At 45.2% G+C, this 6,000-nt stretch overlaps 1 protein-coding gene across 7 annotated transcripts in view; it reads right to left on the bottom strand.

Annotated features, from left to right (window-relative positions):
- Positions 1-5,750, bottom strand: part of ZC3H12B (zinc finger CCCH-type containing 12B) — a 98,360-nt gene extending 92,610 nt beyond the window's left edge. For 5 of the 7 annotated variants that reach the window (XM_048863313.2, XM_048863312.2, XM_075132471.1 and 2 more), the window contains exon 1: positions 5,399-5,750. The gene's annotated coding sequence lies outside the window, so the exon portion shown is untranslated. Of the gene's footprint in view, positions 1-2,712; positions 2,831-5,398 lie in introns of all 7 variants that reach the window. The other 2 variants (XM_075132473.1, XM_075132470.1) reach the window with 1 other exon arrangement.
- Between the last annotated feature and the right edge of the window lie 250 nt (positions 5,751-6,000).

The raw sequence follows: 6,000 nt of genomic DNA on the forward strand, positions 1-6,000 counted from the left end.
AATTGTCCCATTGGCTTTAACAAGAGTTATACATGTTTCCAGGGTAAGCACCTGTCTACTCTTGCTGGCAGTCTCAGAAGAGAAGCAGAGAATTAAATCATTCTGGAAAGCGAGACATCCCTCAGCTCACTTCCAGGTCATGATCTGAGGCCTGGTCTACACTGGGGGGGGCCGGCATAGCAGGGGAACAAGCTAAGTCGGTCTAAGTTACGCAACTTCAGCTATGAAAATAGCATAGCTGAAGTTGACATACTTAGAGCTACTTACTGCGGAGTCTTCACTGCGGTAGGTCAACTGCTGACAGTCCCCCGTCGACTCCGCGTATGCTTTTACAAAAGTAATGTAATGATACCAAGTTTTTGAGAGAGTGAGAAATTGAGCTCCATAGAGCTATGTCTTCCTAGGTTTTATTGAGCACTGAACAGTCATATTTTGGCCTGTCAGCCTCGACAACATCTCTTTGATCAGCAACTGATTATCGAGGAAAATCAGTACTTTGAGCATTATCATGAGATACAGTATTGTAACTCAAACAAGCCATAGACTGAGATTTTTTTTCTTCAAGTATTTAGTTATACTGGAAAGAGAGAAAAATCATTTTTGAACATTAGGAAAAGTAATATCATCTTGTTTTGTTGGAGGGGGAAGGCTGAGGAGACAAATCAAAATAGGTTTTCTTTTTGTTTTCTTTAATCTACCAAACTGAAAAAAAAAATGCAGATTTTCTATTAGTGCTTCTTCCAGCAGACTGCCCACAATTAATCCATCTTTCATTTTCTTTTCTCTTTGCTTTTCATTAATCCATCCTTTGCAAGCTCCTGTCTTCTCTTCTGTCAGCTATTATGATTTCTTTATTTTTAAAGGCCTGGTCCATACTTAAAACTTAGCTCAACATAGCTACAGTGCTCAGGGTTGTGAAAAATCTACACCCCTGAATGCACTACCTATGCCAACCTAACACCCAGTGTAGCTGCAACTAGATCCACTGAAGAATGCTTTCATCAGCCTCACTACCTTTGCACAGGGAGGTAGTGTTCCCACAGTGACAGAAAAACCTCTTCCATTGCTGTAAGATGTGCCTCCACTATAAGGTTATGTCAGCACAGCTACAGTGTCACAGATGCCGCTATAGTTCAGATAGTATAGACATGACCAAAGAACCAAAGCAGCCATTGATAAAACTGGTCATATTCAAATGTCTTTATGATTTTCTTTTTGGTCAACTCAATCATTTAGCCTATTTTAAAAGCATCAGCCAAAAAAAAAAGGGTAGGAGGGGGAGAAGAAGAAACAGCAAGATCAGCTGAGATCCAGCTACACAGGAATTACATTCTAAATTTGTACACAGTGACATGAAACTGATAAAAACACTTCAAAATTAATATTCCACGTTTGGGGCCTGTTTTTTAGTGACACACACCAAAATGAGATCTGAGACTTCTAACACAAACTCTTAACATAATTAGGAAAACAACTGCTTAAAAGGGATTTATTTTCTTGCTGATGTGGGGTTTACTCCTATTAAAGTTAATACCTTTATATCCAAGACACTTGGTAAAGGGAGCCAGTATACACACTATAGTTCAGTTTTGTACCTCACTATACAGCTCAATGTGAGTCCAGAACAGACCCACAACAAGCAGTACAAGCCTAAAAATCCACGGTCACATGATAGCTCAATATGACTTGCTGCCACATAAACCAAGTCAAAAGCAGCATATGTAAGAAAACAAAATACCATGATGCCTATCTTTAAGGCTGAAAGACAGTGAATTAATATACTGGCTAAAGTATTTATCTACTTGCTATCTAAAATCTCCATTTTAACTAAGATTGTCAGCTAATGAAGTTGCCTGTCTGTATTACTATAGAGGGTTGAGCATGCCATTTGCCTTCAGCACAAAACAGTGATATCTTTAGAAGACTGTGTACTACCTGGCCTTGCATTTTTATATAAACCTCTTTTATGTAAAAATATATATTTGCCCAATAGCATTGTGTTTGCTTTGTTAACTACAGGATCTGGTACTGGAATGGTTCCATTTTTGAAGGTGCTTGAAGGTAGATATAGCCAGCATATATCATAGTTAACAACAGCAGTCTGGATGGTCTAGGGAGGAAAAAGAGCCACAAATACAAAATGCCAGGTCACATTTGCACTTTATTAGTCAGGCAAGCTCTGTGGAGTCAATGTCCCGAAGAAGAAAATCTGCCAGTGGGATTGGAAAAATATATGCTACCCCTACTAGATTTAGGGCTAGTTTCTAGAACAAAAACAAACGGGTTTCTAAAAATAAATACATACTTAAGCACCTCCATAACTGCATTTCAAAAGTGCTGACCCCTCTGCAGCTTTCATGGTCCAGCTCTGACTAACAGTGATGGCACTATCCATCACAGGGTCAGAAAGATACAACAACAGTTTACATTCTGTTCACATTCTGAAGGTTTTCTTGACAACCACAAACGTTGGATTTTATTTTTTCCCCAAAATGAAAGCTTAAATTCCGTAGACTTTGGCAACACTTGCTCAGGAAAGATTACTACTTGGTACAAGTGAGTACATTTTTCTAGTCCTGCTTCCAAATATGAACTTCTGCAGCACTATCTTTCTGAGTCCAGACAGCACCAGTGCCTCTGCTGTTGCTCAGGGCTTTTCTAAGCAGCAGCAGAGTAAAAGCCACAACACTAATTAATTTTGTTGCTACTTACTCTTGAGTAGAAGAAAAACTGACAGATATTATGTCAATTTCATTCTGCTGATGGCTGGGAAAGCTGAACAGCAACAGAAGCAGGCAATGGAGCAATTCACAGATAAGGAAAGACATCCCTCAAAGAAACAAAAAGAAAAAAGGATGCTGAGAAGGGCAAAGTAGCAGACACACCATAGACATTTTTCTCCTTTCCAGCAATCAGAGCGGAATGGAAGGGGGAGCTTCAAATATGAGTCACATACTAGCCAGAGGCTAACTGGTACAAAATACTGAGCCTCTGAAGAGGTCTTCAATTTGAACTCCCAGTTCAAGGAAACATATTCAGGCTAGCTCTCAGTGAGCTAGTGCACTAAAAATAGAACACAGCCACAGCAGTGTGAGCAGTGGCAGAGGCTATCACTTCAAGTATGTACCTAGCACCTCTGATGGGCACATACTTTGGACAGCTAGCCCTTCCCACCACTCATACTATTGAAGCTATTCTATTTTTAGCATGCTAGCTTGATCAGAGCTAGCACGATCAGAGCTAGCACAAGTACATCTCCTTGAGCTGGAAATCATACCCCCAGCTCAAAGGGTAGACACACCCTGAGAAGCAACTAGCCATAGCTTCCTAATGGAACTCAAGCTCTCTCCCCATTCGTAATAGTTGGGAGTAAGAGCTGAGTTTCTTACTAGTAATTTGGACCTGGATCTCACTGGCGCTGATACAAAAGATTTTGTAGGGATGTATCTCCTTTGATTAGCAAGTGAATCCTTCAAGCTGGACATGAAAAAAATCAATTAAATTAATTTAGGAAGCTTCCCAACAGATTTTTTTCCAAAAGTAGATAAACATTGACTCATTTTAGAAGACAAAGAAAACAGAGATCCAGAAGAGCAAAATAAAGGAGTCATTCAGAGTCATTCTACACTTGCTGTTATAGGAAGAGTATTCTGCAAAAAGATCACCTAACCTTTCCCATATTTGGGAATGACTCCAGCCTCTCCACTATCCCATTTTCCAGCCAAAAACAAGGCTCATTTTAAAGTTGGGTGCACTGATCACACCTTCAAAAGCACCTTTCACAGTGCTTAATTTGTGCCAGGGCTTGCAAGTGTTGAGCCCGGCACCTCTTGTCTTGGCAGTTCGTAGCCCTGGCACCTCTGGGCTTGCTGCATCAGCTATGAAGCCCCAGCACCTCTTTCATTACAAATTACGCACTGATCTTTCCAGTACCATATCCTATACTCTGTCCATAATTTCTTTCCAATTGAACAGTATACCATTTTAATACAGGATATTTGCTGCATAAAAACCAATTTTATAGCCACATTCATTTAAAAGACGAAATGTGTTGATTGTAAGAACATGGATCTGGAATATTGCATGGTCCCCGATATAAAGCATCAATGACATAAACAGCACCCATTTTTAAGACTGTTGTATTTCATATTTTTCCTCTACTCAGAACTTCCTGTTCACAACAGGTAGGGTGACCAAATGTCCCGATTTTATAGGGACAGTCCCGATTTTGGGGTCTTTTTCTTATATAGGCTATTACCCCCCACCCCCATCCCAATTTTTCACATTTGTTGTCTGGTCACCCTAACAACTGGACATACGTGTCACTGAAGACAATTCCCAGATACTGAAACCAAACCAATACATCAGTAGATAGATACAAGCAAATATTCACTTGGCTCTAGAATTATTGCACAATTTACCAAATTAATACACAGTATGACCGTTCCATTGCACTTTATTGTATACTGACTAACTTGTGAAGGAAACTCACAGCAGTTAAATACAATATCCAACAGAACTAGCTGACAATTAGCAAAATGGACAATGTGCACCGTTAACTTCTTTTTAAAAGAGAATTTAGTTTTAAACCATAAGATTAAAATAATAAATTAGCTCCTCCAACCTTTCTCAAGTTTTAATTGTAAAAAGTGACTTCATTATTAATCACAGTTAGTTTATATGAGGGACTAATGGAAGCTTAAATGGTGGTCAGCAGGTACCCCTTCAATGTCACATTATTATTTAATCACCTTCTTTTGTCAATGTGACAGTTTTCATTTCCCTGGAGCTGGGTCTCTAAATTGAGGACGGCTCTTAGGCAGGATTCAAATGCAACCCCCTTTCCACCAGTCATGCAAGGAAAGTGGGAGAGAATCACCCGACTTCCAGTCCTGTACCCACTTTACTGGGCCACTGCAATGACCCTGACACAGCAGCCTCTTTCGCCCAACAAGCGTTTTGCTCACAACACTTCGCACGGGGAGCGGGGGGGGGGCCGGAACAGCACCAAGAGGGGTTACGGCCCATCCTGTCCAGGGGAATGACAACGCCCACGCCGTGCCCCACAGGGCTGCCCCCAGCACAGCCGTGATGCCCAAACCGCGCGCGGCGGGGGTGCCCTGGACTCGGCGGCGATGAGAACGGCCCAGGAGGCCGAGGCCACCTGGGCTGAAGGGAGGACCACCACCGGGCAGGCGCCCGCACCTGCTAGGCCTTCTGGAGGCCGCTCTACTGCGGAGGGCGGACCACCACCAGCTCCCGAGGCCGAAGAAGGAGGGCGGGGGCAAAGAGGCTGCTTGGGCGGGGCCTTCCCCGGTCGCAAGCACAGAAGACCCCCCCCCCGCCTCTGCGCCCGGCTCCCTGCCCTCCCCGGTCCCGGCCCCGGCCGCTGCCTCACCCGCTCTCCGAGACGCTGCTCGCGGCTCCCTTCGGGGGCACAGCCGCGCCCCGAACAGGCGACGGATGGATGGCGGGGGCTGGCGCCGCCGCTTCAGGGGCCCCACTGCGGCCGTTCCCACCAGCTCCCACCGCATCGGGGGCGGGGGGAACCCGCGGCTCTGGGAGCGGCGGGAGATCGGCTCCTCCCGCGGACTCAGCGCCAGGGGGGGCCCGGGGGCCGCTGCTTTCGCCTCATCCCGCTTTTGCCTCCACCGGCCTGCCCGAGCGCCGTCTCCTAGCAACGGCGCCCGGCCCCGCTTGAGCTCGCGCCCACTCTGCCCACTGCTGCCGGCGCGAGTCTCCGAGCGAAGCCCGCGCGCTCCCGCCACTCACCGAAGCCTGCGCGCGAGCCACTTCTTAGTGCTTCGGGGGCTGGAGGGCTGCATGCGTGCAGCGGCAGTGCAGCCTGTCTCCGGGGAGCATGCCGCATGCTTGAACGCTGCATTGAACGCATGGGACCGCTCTGAGATAGCAAAATGTTCACTGCCGTCTCCATCCACTTATCAGAGGAACAGCCGTGTTAGTCTGTATTCGCAAAAAGAAAAGGAGTACTTGTGGCAC

The sequence above is a fragment of the Caretta caretta genome, chromosome 9, assembly GCF_965140235.1.
Source record: "Caretta caretta isolate rCarCar2 chromosome 9, rCarCar1.hap1, whole genome shotgun sequence".
NCBI lineage: Eukaryota > Metazoa > Chordata > Testudines > Cheloniidae > Caretta > Caretta caretta.